General features: G+C 41.8%; 1 long non-coding RNA gene across 2 annotated transcripts; it reads right to left on the reverse strand.

Annotated features, from left to right (window-relative positions):
- Positions 1-9,802: 9,802 nt before the first annotated feature.
- Positions 9,803-12,543, reverse strand: LOC127783871 (uncharacterized). Of its 2 annotated transcripts, XR_008019372.1 has the most exons (5): positions 11,444-11,662; positions 11,134-11,342; positions 10,977-11,049; positions 10,211-10,890; positions 9,803-10,080 (listed from the first exon to the last, which is right to left on the reverse strand). It is a non-coding gene; the product is annotated as an uncharacterized LOC127783871 (long non-coding RNA). The 2 variants fall into 2 exon arrangements; XR_008019371.1 differs by lacking the exons at positions 11,134-11,342; positions 11,444-11,662 and adding an exon at positions 12,370-12,543.
- Between the last annotated feature and the right edge of the window lie 586 nt (positions 12,544-13,129).

Here is a 13,129-nt window from a genome sequence, read left to right on the forward strand (position 1 = left end):
CCTTTATCCTCCATCTATATCTTCATCTTTAGGACTAAAGAACGGGGCCTTAAGCATCATAGTTCATTATTAATGATCAATAAAGTTGAAATTGGCGACGCCGTAGTTTCCTTCAGAAGGAAAGAAGCATTGCAAATGGTGCTAGTTAATTTTCTATCAGCAAAATTTACTACATGACACATAGTTTACTGTGAGACACCGTAAAGATATGAATTAGCTAATGGACATCGAATACATTATTTTATTATATCCTGTGTACATTGAGAAAGAATCGGCGTGGAAAGTACTAATTTACCCTCGTGCCAATCAATCGGCGGAGACACTCCACCATGGCGAGACCGCTCCCACACACCACCGTCTCCCGCACCGCCACCCTCCACGATGTGACGCGTAAGCGCCAGAATGGCCATTCCAAGGAGCCTACTGAGTTTGGCCACCCTCTCCTCCCTCTCGGCCACGTTGTTGCCAGTCATTGCTACCGCTCCGGAGACCACCCTCGGCCTCCGCACTCACTGTTTCCCGCTTCTACGGCGTGCCTTCGTGCCACTGACGCGGGGAGACTTGCAGTGCCTTTCCTCCAAGGCAATAGCCAAACTCCGGGCAGCGGCGGCACCCACCATGTCTACGCGTGCGGGCGCTGTGGAACGCACGACAGAGATGGTAGCAACAGTGCCCCCAGTCTTCCTCCTCACTCACACTCGAGGCATTCCCCTGCACTCGAGCCCGCGTGTTGCCTTGCGGTTTCACGATCTGGAAGGATGCATCTCACCTAATGTTTGTGTTGGAATCACAGGGTGCAATCGGCGTGCTCGTGCGCTGGGCAGCATTTGGTTCACTGTTGCGTCCATCTCCATGAATTCATTTTGTTCCCTTCAGGAGCAGCAGCCGCGTGGAAGGTTGCTCACTCGTGGCCACGGGGGAATCACCTGATGCGAGGTCATCGTCATGGAGACATCCGCTGCTGGTTAGACATATATGAGAAGATAAGAGCGGTGGCACGAAGACAGATGAGTAAAGGGGATCGAGTCGATGAGGAGCCAAACAGAGTAAGCCACGTGTAGCCTCATTACACGCCTGGAGCCGAGCCGAGAGAGCCGAAGGGCAATATGGTCTTTTCTTATTGTTTCTCTCTCTTTTTTGTTCGAAAAGAATAAAATAATGGTTTCAGTGTCCTCCAGCATATTACATGTTTTTTTGAGTGTCCTAGAGCCAAATCACGTCTTTGCAGTGTCCTACAGCTAATTATACGTTTTTTGAGTGTCCTGTAGCAAATTTTGTCTCTAAAGAAGATCAGGGTAGTTCTCAATGCTGCAAGTTGTTCCAACCATATAAATTGATTTATGTACCCTCTTACAATGTAACTTCAAATAAATTTAATTTTCAGATTTTGATAATATTGCAATTGAAGGTGTTTTTACTGAATCGGTTTCGATTGTCTTCTCTTACCTTTTTTTTTCATCTCATATCAGATGCTACGTACAACAAACCACTCTCGATTTGATCTAGAGGGTAATTTTTGATGTTTAAAAGTTTTGGATGTGAAGGTTCAGTACCACCAAGGAACGTTCGTTTTGAATGACATGCTGAAATTAAACGAAGTCCCCTCATTTTTCACGAGCAATGCCAATATGATCATACCATATGTAGGAATTTTGTACTTAATATATCAACCTAATACTGGATGAGACACATTATATTAGGATGTTTCGTCCGGTAATAGGTTGCTATATTATAGTACAGAAGTACTGGGTACTGGCAATTTTGTACTTAATATATCAACCTAATACTGGATGAGACACATTATATTAGGATGTCTCATCCGGTAACAGGTTGCTATATTATAGTACAGAAGTACTGGGTACTGGCCCTATTCGGCTGAACACATGCAGCTGCGGTGTAGCCAACTGGAACAGTGATATCTGTAAGTAGCTGCTGTGACACCCCGCACTTTTACCAAGGCCGGGCCCTATTACCAAGGCCGGGCCCTATCTACATCACATCAGCACTACATCAGCACTTTTACCAAGGCTGACGCCCCGCACTTTTACTAAGGTCACTTTTACCAAGGCTGACGCCCCGGACTTTTACTAAGGTCTAGTAGGAAGGCTGAACACATGCAGCTGCGGTATAGCCAACTGAAACAGTGATATCTGTAAGTAGCCGGCCCTATCTACATCACATCAGCACTACATCAGCACTTTTACCAAGGCTGACGCCCCGCACTTTTACTAAGGTCACTTTTACCAAGGCTGACGCCCCGCACTTTTACTAAGGTCTAGTAGGAAGGCTGAACACATGCAGCTGCGGTATAGCCAACTGGAACAGTGATATCTGTAAGTAGTTGCTGTGACACCCCGCACTTTTACCAAGGACGGGCCCTCTCTACATCACATCAGCACTTTTACCAAGGCTGACGCCCCGCACTTTTACTAAGGTCTAGCAGTCTACATCACATCAGCACTTTTACCAAGGCTGACGCCCCGCACTTTTACTAAGGTCTAGCAGCTTTCCTACAGCTGCAATGTAGCCAACTGGAACACAAGTCTTTTCTACACACTTTGGCCTCACTCGTGCGCACCCGGGAGGAATTTCCCGATCGGTCACCCATCCCGAAACTGCTCCAAGGCAAGCACGCTTAACCTTGGAGTTCTTTCGAGATCGGCTTCCGGAAAAGAAGTTGCAACTTGTTGATTGAGTATTCTATTAATCCTATTAAACCCTGGGTCGGGATGTCACATTCTCACCCCCTTAAGATACCAACGTCCTCGTCGGTCAACCCAGGCCAGGAACATCTCCTATTAGCACCACGTATATACAGATAATTTTCGGCGCACATACGTCATGCCATACGACCACATCGTGGATCATCCCGTATGCACCATATGCCCGCATACATATTCATATATACGTATAGCTGCAAGGGTCGGCTCTGATACCATTTGTGACACCCCACACTTTACCAAGGCCGGGCCCTCTCTATATCTAGCAGCTTTCCTAAGACATAGACTTTCCTCACAGACTAACACAATTCTTTTCTGCACACTTTGTCCTCACTCGTGCGCACCCGGGAATTTTAAGCAATTTTAAAAATTAAAAATTATGTGGCTTATATCATTAATTAATCAGGTAACTAGCAAAATTGTTGGAAACAAGAATAAGCCACTCAAAATTTATAACATTCACATATGTTGAAGTAAAACAAATAAATAATGTCCAATATACCACCACAATATATTAATAATAATAACATGGAAATATTGTACGAACAAACGCCACTATAAACAGTTAGCATGTATACATACACTTACACTAATAATACAATACATCATATATTTGAATATATGGTTGCACAGGACATACATAATATAGCTTGACCCCTTTTATGCACAAAAGTTAATATGTAAATAAATATTGCCGTCAGACCCATACACAAAGTGGTGTACATTCAACCATTCACCGAGATACCTAGATCGGCTAATGCCGTCTGGCACCTCACTTAAGTTGGGATCATCATCCGGCTAATTAGCACTAAGAAGCCACACATCTCAAATAAATAATTAATCTCACCAAAGGGACCTCAATTCACCAGCAGTAGTAATTTTCCACCAAACACATAGCTCCACATAGGAGGCCTCACACAAGGCCACAAAAGAGAGTAGCACGGCTTAGCACTGAAGTCAAGCAGTCAAAGTATGGCCATGTCTATAGCAATTACTACAAGCCGGTGCATATGCTTATGAACCCAAGCCCATGGTAGGATTGAGCAGAGTTGGGGAGAAGAAAGGTAAGTAGCAGGGAGTGAAGAAGAAATAGCTGACGCCCCCAATTAGCAAAATGCATTATTCATTCCCATTTACCTGTAAGCAAGTTAGCTAGTTCTTACCTCTTGGCCAAATGCTCAAACCACCACCAATCCACCATGCCGGCTAGGAAGGGGAGAGAAGAAATTGGGTAGGCAGGGAGGTGATTTACCAAGGAGGGGAGGCCAACAGATCGGCGAGGACGAACACGGGTGCATGACCGTGGACGAATTCGACATCTAGACAAAGGTGAACTTTGCACACAAGAAGACTTCGGAAAGTAGAGTTACAACGTCTCGTAGATAAAGTTGGATCAAGGATCCCTGGTTGGAAGGGGCGTTTCTTCACCTATGTAGGAAGGGAGGTTCTAGTTAAAATAACCCTCTCTTCGACACCTATCTACCATCTCACAATCTTGCATAAGAATAAGTGGCTATATAAAAGGATTGATCGATTTCAGTGTGCTTTTCTATGGAAGGGGGATGATCCAAATAATGTCAGTTCGGGTAGTAGTCTCATTAACTCGCAGAACGTTTGCAAACCTAGGAATTTGGGGGGCCTCGGTATTCTCAATTTGGAAAAATTCTCACAAGCTTTAAGGCTGCGCTGGCTCTGGTTTGGCTAGAAGGAAGACAATAGACCTTGGCATAACATGGAAGTGCCTTGTGATAAATTGGACAGAGTGCCTTTTCGAGCTGGAACAGTCATTACCCTAGGAAATGGAAAGAAATGCTCTTTTTGGTCTGATAACTGGCTTCAGGGTTGCTCACCTAAAGATTTAGCTCCAGGGATCTTCAACCTGTCTAGGAGAAAAGGAAACAATGTGCACCTCAGCCTTGCGATCCTAAACCCCATTACCACGATAAGTGAAATTGATGAACTGGTCCGGCTGGGTAGCCGTTTGCAAGAAGTCATGCTCCTTGAAAACACCCCCGATGACATTCGTTGGAAATGGACTCCCAATGGAGAATACTCAGCAAAGAGCACTTATGAAGCACAATTCCAAGGTATGATTACTAACATAAACTTCTCTCCCCTATGGAAGGCCCAGGCGGAACCAAAACATCGTTTTTTCGGCTGGCTCATTTTGCATCAGAGAACCCTAACGGCGGAAAACTTGCTGAGACGTCACTGGCCATGTAATTGGATATGCAGTCTGTGTACAAACGCTTTCAAAGATGCAAATCACTTGGCCAAAGAATGCAGCTTCACAAGAAATGTGTGGAATTTAGTATGCAGCTGGCTTGGTTACAATCTCTCCCCACAATCTTGGCAAGACACACCCATTTCGAATTGGTGGGATTCCTTGATTTTTCTTGCAAAAGGAGATTCAGCAAAGAAGAAGATTGGAGCTCTACTCACAACGTGGTGGCAGGTCTGGCTCGAGCGCAATCGTCGAATCTTCCATCATAAATTGCAAAGCGAATCACAAGTAGCTTGCACAATCAAAAAAAATATTGAATTAATTGAGCTTTCGAGACAAGCCTAAAGGCTATCTTAGCTGAGTCGTTTCTCTTGTCTCAGCTAAGTCGTTTCTCTTCTCTCTCTGTAATAGGCTTTATGAGTTTATTTTCCTTTCTGGATGTCCCCTCTTTTCTTTGAACCTTGATGTTTTTCGTTTTGTCTGACTCTTTTTACTCCTTCTAATATATCCGGTAGAGCTCCTGCCGTTAATCTTTCAAAAAAATAGACAAAGGTGAACCCCTCATTTCTTACCATCATTTATTGAGCATATAGTGCAGCCATGGCATGAGCATCAATTTTCTCTGCACTTGCACATCACTATGAGAACCAGCAACAATTTGTATCCATCACACAAATGTTAGAGCCAGAGATGAAAGGAAAGAGGGAGAGAAAGAGCAGCCACAGCCGCAGCTGCAGTAGCCGCCGTCGCCATAGCCATAGCAGCAGCCGTCACCGCCTTAGCTGCAGTAGAGCTGATCCACACCTAGAAGCAGCAGATCGGTAGCCATGGAGTGGATGATGAGTTAGGGGAGGAACAAAAGCCTTAGCAACAGCAGCAAGGGAGGAGAATAGGAGGGGAATAACTAGTGCTGCTGCCTTATCTGTTCGAGAGAGAAGGAGAGAATGGAAGGGGATTAAATTGCTGGATGTACACTACTAGACTACACAAGTCATTAAATTGAACCTACTACCGGAATAGTATTGTGCAGTTCAAGCTTAGAGTTAGATAAATTAGCTATTAAACATAAGAAAGCTGGCACAATAAAATAAACTCTGCAGAGCACATTTTAATTAGAGAGCATTTGTATTTCTTGTGCTGAAATTTTATTGAAACCTCAGCGTATATAACAAATTTCAGGAAAGAAGCTAGAGTTGGAACGTGTCAATTGGCAGCAGTATATTATTTCGGTTTCGATCACAGAAAACTCAGGCAAGTCTCTCATTTGATCATGTTGATAGACATAATTCTATTTCAACGTAAAAACCTATTTTATACAAATATTTCTCCTAGTATTGCATCAAAATATATTTTCTAGAATAATGATATGGACGATGATGATATGATTGACAAGCCGATGATGATGGAGATCATCGGGATACTAGTATGGTGGGTAGGGGGAGCTCACGGATGAGATGATTGATGATGATGGCAGGTCAGGGCTCTCCCTACATACGGTGTATAAATATAAGGACTAATCACCCCATCACTCGTATCAGAGAATCGTATATACCGTGTCGACCATAGATCCGTCTTAAGATGGGCTAGTACCTTATCAAGTTTATTATACTCCACATGGGTAAATAGTAGTAGAATGGGAGATGATATAAACCCCATGAATACCGATGAAGTGCATTCCATGCGCATATAGTAGCGCGGTGGTGTGGAGAGCTGATAGGCTTAACACAAACGTGGAGTGTAGTAACCTAAAGTAGGAGAATAGTTCTGTGTTCTTAGTATGGTGCCGCATCTAGCGAAGTGTGACAGTCAAACATGTTAAGAGTAGCTATGGGTACAGTGATACAAGCCTGCACAGTGCTAAATTAAATCATGATTCACGCCTGTCTCCTGGATTGGAGGCTACGGGGAGTTGCTACAAATTCTATTCAATGTTACGAGTGTATTTTAGCTTTTGCAAATCTTCTTCTTTTTAAAAATCCCTTTACAAAATAGACTTAGACTTGTGATAAGTAATGTAGGTGATTATGTTACATAAGTTATGGTATATAATATAGATTATTAACTTATTATGCATGCATTTGTATTTTGTATCATTGACTTGCTGAGTACGAAAGTGCTCACTCTTGCTATTTAACCCCCTTTGTACAGGTTTGATTCCTTGCAAGTCTGAGATGGATTAAAGATGGCCTTAAGACTCTTAGGGACGAATTAAAGGTAGTTCTAACTATTTCTCTGTTGCGATCTCTGATGGTGGGTTATTATTTGGCAAAATAATAGTTTGTTAAATAATAATCTACAGTCTAGCACTTTTATCTTCAATGTTAAAAGTGCGGGGCGTCACAGCTGCGGCAACCACACTGTGGTGTAGCGGCTGCACCTTACAGCCGAACGGGCCTAGTATGTTTTTTATTCTCTGAACTTAAATTTGGACTTTGTGAGCTAGGGCCATTCTAGTCTTGCATTTGCAATCCATACCACCTCAAATTTGTCTCGCTAATTTAGTTTGAAATGTGTCTCATTTGTAAACGGTACTACGTAAATATGGTATTGCTTAGATGTTTTTTTTTCTCAATAAACAAAATATAAAGATCGACGAATATGGGTGGTTTCTAAGCTTATCCGGTTGTGTCACCCAAGTGAAAAAAAAAACTACTTGATATAGCACATTTTGGGTGGTATGGAAGTTAACAATAATAATTGAATGGAACTAAACTAGCATATAAAAAACCCAAGAATCTCCTATATAAAATCCTAAAAACAAAAATGTCAAGATATTATAATACAAGTGTTACACGTTGTTGAATACACCAAGGTCTCCTTTTGAACCCATGAAATTTACAAGGTTTTCACATTGACTAATTTAATCGGTAAAATTATGTCAACTTGGGGCTGAATCTGGACCGAATTAGCATGGGCCGATCAGCCTGAAGCAAATCATGAATTTTTATACCGGACAGACTTGATCTTGTACTGGAAATAGATCCCTTTCTTTTATGTCTCTCAACCATAGGTCAAGTTGCAATCACATCCCTTGGCCACAAAACCATGTATAACTCGTCTCTCAGCCTTCCAAAATCGATGCAGATTCGAAACAGTTTTAATTGATGTGATGCCTATGTAGCATGTTATCCTGGTCTTTAGGTGATGTGGCACGACAGCATTGAACGGGGAGCAAACACCGAGATAGCGAGACAAGAGAAATTTAACTATTTGCCACATAGGAATGTCACCTCTTCAAATATCAAAATATCACTCTTATAATGGTTCTTACAAATTACACTGGAGAGACGAACTCTTTTTTTTTTAAGAATTTGCCATTTTCGATGAAGTGACGTGCCAACTCATACTACTAGCATGCATAGGGCATACAAAATGTCCATTTTACCCCTTATGGGACCAAGTCAGCCCATCCCCTCCCTCCATCTCTCTTCATCTCCGGCTAGCCAGGCAAATCGAGAGGCTTGACGTCGGCACCCACTATCTCCTCCGCCTCAACGTCCTAGGTACGTACTAGTAATTCAAACGATGTAACCTAATGGCGATTGATGTGCTTGATGGTCAGTTTATTATGCTGCTTAGAGTAATTTTCTTGTTTTATATTGAAGAGTTCAAGGAGGAGGATTTCCAATTCCAGGTGGGATTGTTGTCCTCTACCATTGAAGTTTTTTTTTTATTTGTAGGCAATTGCATTGACATCCTCTACCTTCGTTATTATGACCTTTTAATTGTTGTATACTCCCTCCGTACTCGTAAAGGAAGTCATTTTGGACAGTGACACGGTCTCCAAAACACAACTTTGACTTCTTGTTTCTATAAAAATATTTATTGAAAAGTGATATATGTATACTTTTATGAAAGTATTTTTCAAGACAAATCTATTCATATAATTTTTATATTTTCAAACTCTACAACTTGAGAGTTATTCATGATTTATATTCCCAAGGTTTGACTTAAACATTGTCCTAAACGACTTCCTTTACGAGTACGGAGGGAGTATATTGTTATTTGCATGTAGACCCTTTTGCCCCACATGGTCATTTTTTTATTAGAAAAATTAGACAGTTGGTGAGAGTGGTTGACATTCTATTAGAAAAAGTTTGGAGTTGGTGATGGGGTGATGATAGAACTGCCACCACTACTACTCAATTTTGTAAGAAAGTTTGGAATATGATGTCAAATATTGGGAGACAACTATAAATCAGATGCTGAATATACAGCTAAAACTTATGCACCGTCATAGATGTCTTATCCCTACTATCCTTTGCTATTGTATTGATTAGCCTCCCTCCCCCTTTCTCTCCATGCACGGATGACTAAGATCTGCGTGGTACACCACTAATCTCTTAATCTTTTTCAAAAAGTATTTAACCAATTCATTAGCACATTGTACCATTGTATTTCATCGCAATTAAATCTTTGTAACAAGATCTCACATGATTATATTTCTAATAAAAATATATGATTATTTTTTAATTATTTTTTTTTGCAATATACATGAAACGTCAAGTTGTAGCTGTTGAAACATTATAAAATACGTACTGACACATCCAAATAACATCACAAGCAATGTTTGCAAATAAATTCCCAATAACCTTATGTGCAACATCAATAATATACATTGCAAGAAAATCGAATTTCGGGTGGAACATTAACTTTTTACATGTGAAATATGAAATTTTAATAGTTGAAACATTTATACTATTTTTCATCATGATTATAATATATGTTGTTGTAGAGTTTTAACTGAAACACATTCAATAGCGTAATGGAATTCAAATCAGATAAGTAGTTTAGAGAAACAAATTGTATGTATGCATAGATGAAGTCGGAGTATAGACAATTGCATGGGTGCCCGATATTTTGCTAGCATATTAAGAAGCAAATTGCGAAGCTGCAGAATGGTTTCATATAAAGATAATAGTACCTCCATTAAGCCATTAACTTGGACTATAGAATACACTACATAAATAGACTCAAATTTGGGAAATTTTGGCTCATAGCAAACAAAAGTTGTGTTAGTACAACTAGCAAATCCCAAATGCATGTTGATGAAATCGTTGATTACTATAGGCGGCGGGACCACTTCCCACAGGAAAGCAACCATGGGGCATCGATCATCATCCTCGAAGGGCCATGCTGGATGTTGCCTCCATGTAGGATGACCAACCGGTAGGCGAATCCACATCAAGACATGCAAGATGTAACTTGTTAGAATTTATAACTTAAGACCAAAAAATGAATCACAACATAAAAAACTGCCACATACCTATAGCAACCAAACACAACCTGCCAAGTTAGCATCTGCACTAGTCCTTCGGCATGCATCTCAATTCACACAGGTGCTTGTACAACCACGCTAGGGCACCAGAACCCCAACTGTAGGTATCCGTCTTGTCCCAATCAGCTAGCAAGGGCAGTCAAATCCAAGAAGCCATATCTCGTGTAGTGTCAGGGAAAACGATACTACCAAAGATGTACAACACGTACACCATGCGGTACCGGTCAACCATCGCGTAGTCAGCGTCAGGATGACAGTTTGAGAAGTTGGTACACAACCAACCAACTAAGAGGAACTCCGGAGGCCTTCGTCAATCTCTGCCCGTCAGGTGCCTCTAAAGGCTTGACACCAAGGTACTGAACCACGCGCCCCCTCCAATTACTGGAATTAATGTCACTGGTGATTGCTTGGCCCCGTATAGGAAGAGCCAAGATCATGGTGACCTCCTCGAGTGTCAGCATCAGCTCCCCGCTAGGTAGGTGGAAAGTGTGACTCTCTGGCCTCCATCGGTCCATAAGAGCCGTCAATGCCGCGGCGTTGTATAGAGGCATGTGCCATTGTGCCATAGTGATAAACGCCAACAACTTTGCCCACCATTGGAACGAAATGTACCAGTTGCTGAACGGGATGTGTGTTGTGTGATCTCTGACTCGTAGAGTCTTGAGGCGCTGCATCCGTAGACATAGTGTCAGTAAATCCATGCAATAAATAGAAATGCTTAAAACATAAAAGGAATAGTGAAATGGAGGATAACCTCTCCACTCGCTATCCTAGGAGCCTGGTGCCTCTCCTCAAAGTACTCCTCTAGACCGGGAAACAACACCCTCCTACAATTGAACATGAAGTCATCAGTTAATGATACAATTATGATATGCAAATTGAGAAAAAATGTACAACAAAGCAAAAACAACCTGTGTACTGGACCCACCACCTCCCCCCGTCCTACGGCATTTTTTCGGTCGATCCTTAGATTTGTCTCGATTCGGACACCGAGTTTTCTTATGGCCTGGTTGATGGCATATGGAACATTTGTTTGTGTCCGTCATGTGCTTGTATCTTTGTAGCCTTTATCCATGTCATTTTTAAACGTTTTTGTCCTTCGTCTTCCTCGAGTGTCGTTCTTCAAGGACAAGTCAGGAACAAAGAACTCACGTCATAACTCGGCCACTGGGATGGATCTAAGTAGGGCTCAAACCTCGGGGAGTATGTGTGCTGCACAACCTCATTGGAAGCTTCGAAACATATCCGTGGGGACACCTCCATGTCCAAACCTTGGAGTCTCCAGACGGTTATCATGTGTGAGCATGGCATGTGGTGGAGTTGAGGAAATTGGCAAGTAAATGTGTTATCTCTTGCAACCACGACATAGTGACATCCACCCCATTGCACACCGGCCGTCTTGACTCTGTCTTGTGTCAGTTACAGCTGCACTGACCTCTACAACCGCCTTACAACTGTCATTACAATTCTATAAATAGAGGAGAGCTTCTCATTTCACAGCACACACCTCAAGGAGCAATTCTCACTATTCCATATTGTATTATCTATAGTTTAGTAGAAATAAAAATTAGGAGCTTCGGTCTTATTCATCCCAATCCAATTCATCCATCATGTGAGAAAATAACTCCTCAAATGTGGGTTTGGCACGAAACATTAATTGCCTAACAGTCATCCCCTCAAATTGGCTTTCACTGGTACTTTCATCTACCACATAGCTACTAAAATGGAGTCGTACCAATCTATCCATCTACATCAGTTGACCGATAAATAAGAGTGCATGATTCTAAAATAGTATGCCAGTCTAAAAATAGAAAAATGACATTGGTACCCCAAAACTACCTACAATATTTTTGTAATTTTAATGCCTAACCAACGGTCACAATGTCCTTAGGATCTATACCTATCAACATCAACATGAATCAATATGAATCCCCAAATTCATCCATAGCAAAAGAGTACAAAACTTACAAAGCCAATATGAATCCTCCATACCAACATCAATATACAACTACAACATTAATCCTTACCAACATTCCCTAATTCACACCACTTCTCGAGCCACATTCAACAACCCACGGTTACAACCAAAATACTCAATAAAAATAAGGCAAACATTGGGAAAATTAGGGATTTTGGAGGGGATTTACCTTACAAATCAATCTACAAAGCAATGCCCACAAAATAACCTTTGATTCAAGGGAGATTTGAGGAGATTTTGGGGGAGGAGGAGAGAGGGCGCTGTGAGGAGGAGGAATCCTAGCCGCGTTGGGTGGGGGAAGACGAGAGGAATGCCGGGCCGGTGCACTAAGGACCCTACCTTAATGCCAATGCGGCTGGTGCTAAGGTTAGCGGGGTCAGCGCCAATGCGACTGGCGCTAAGAAGGCTAACCTTAGCGCCAAGGCGGTTGGCACTGAGCTAATGGCCTATTTTTAGTTGAAGTTTTTTTTGCACGGTCTAGTTTTGAAATAACTTTTTGAAAAAGATCAATTTGTCAAAAAAAAGGCTGTTTTTTTTAATCTAGAACACTTTTTGTATGAGGCTTGATTCCATAGAGAATTTGGTATATGGTGGGCGCACCAAGCATAGTACACAAATATAAGGTATCTCATATTCAAGATACTGATAAAAACTACCCGCTAAAAGAGATTTCGCAGGCGACTATCTTAAAGTGAACAATGTATTTTTGCACATGTGTAAAGATTTTTGACGGGCGGTTTTCTTCTCTGCAAGTATAAACACCTAATTTCCATGTGCCATCGATTGGAGAGGGCTAGATAAATGCCCGTATAAAAAAGGAGAGGACGGGTGTGTTAACAGTGAAATTTGGTAAGCCCCGAAGACATCATCGGCCTAGAGTCAATATTGGCTTCAGAGTCCTGGGATCGGCCGATGTGAATTATCACGTC

This window comes from Oryza glaberrima, chromosome 9 (genome assembly GCF_000147395.1).
Source record: "Oryza glaberrima chromosome 9, OglaRS2, whole genome shotgun sequence".
Lineage (NCBI taxonomy): Eukaryota > Viridiplantae > Streptophyta > Magnoliopsida > Poales > Poaceae > Oryza > Oryza glaberrima.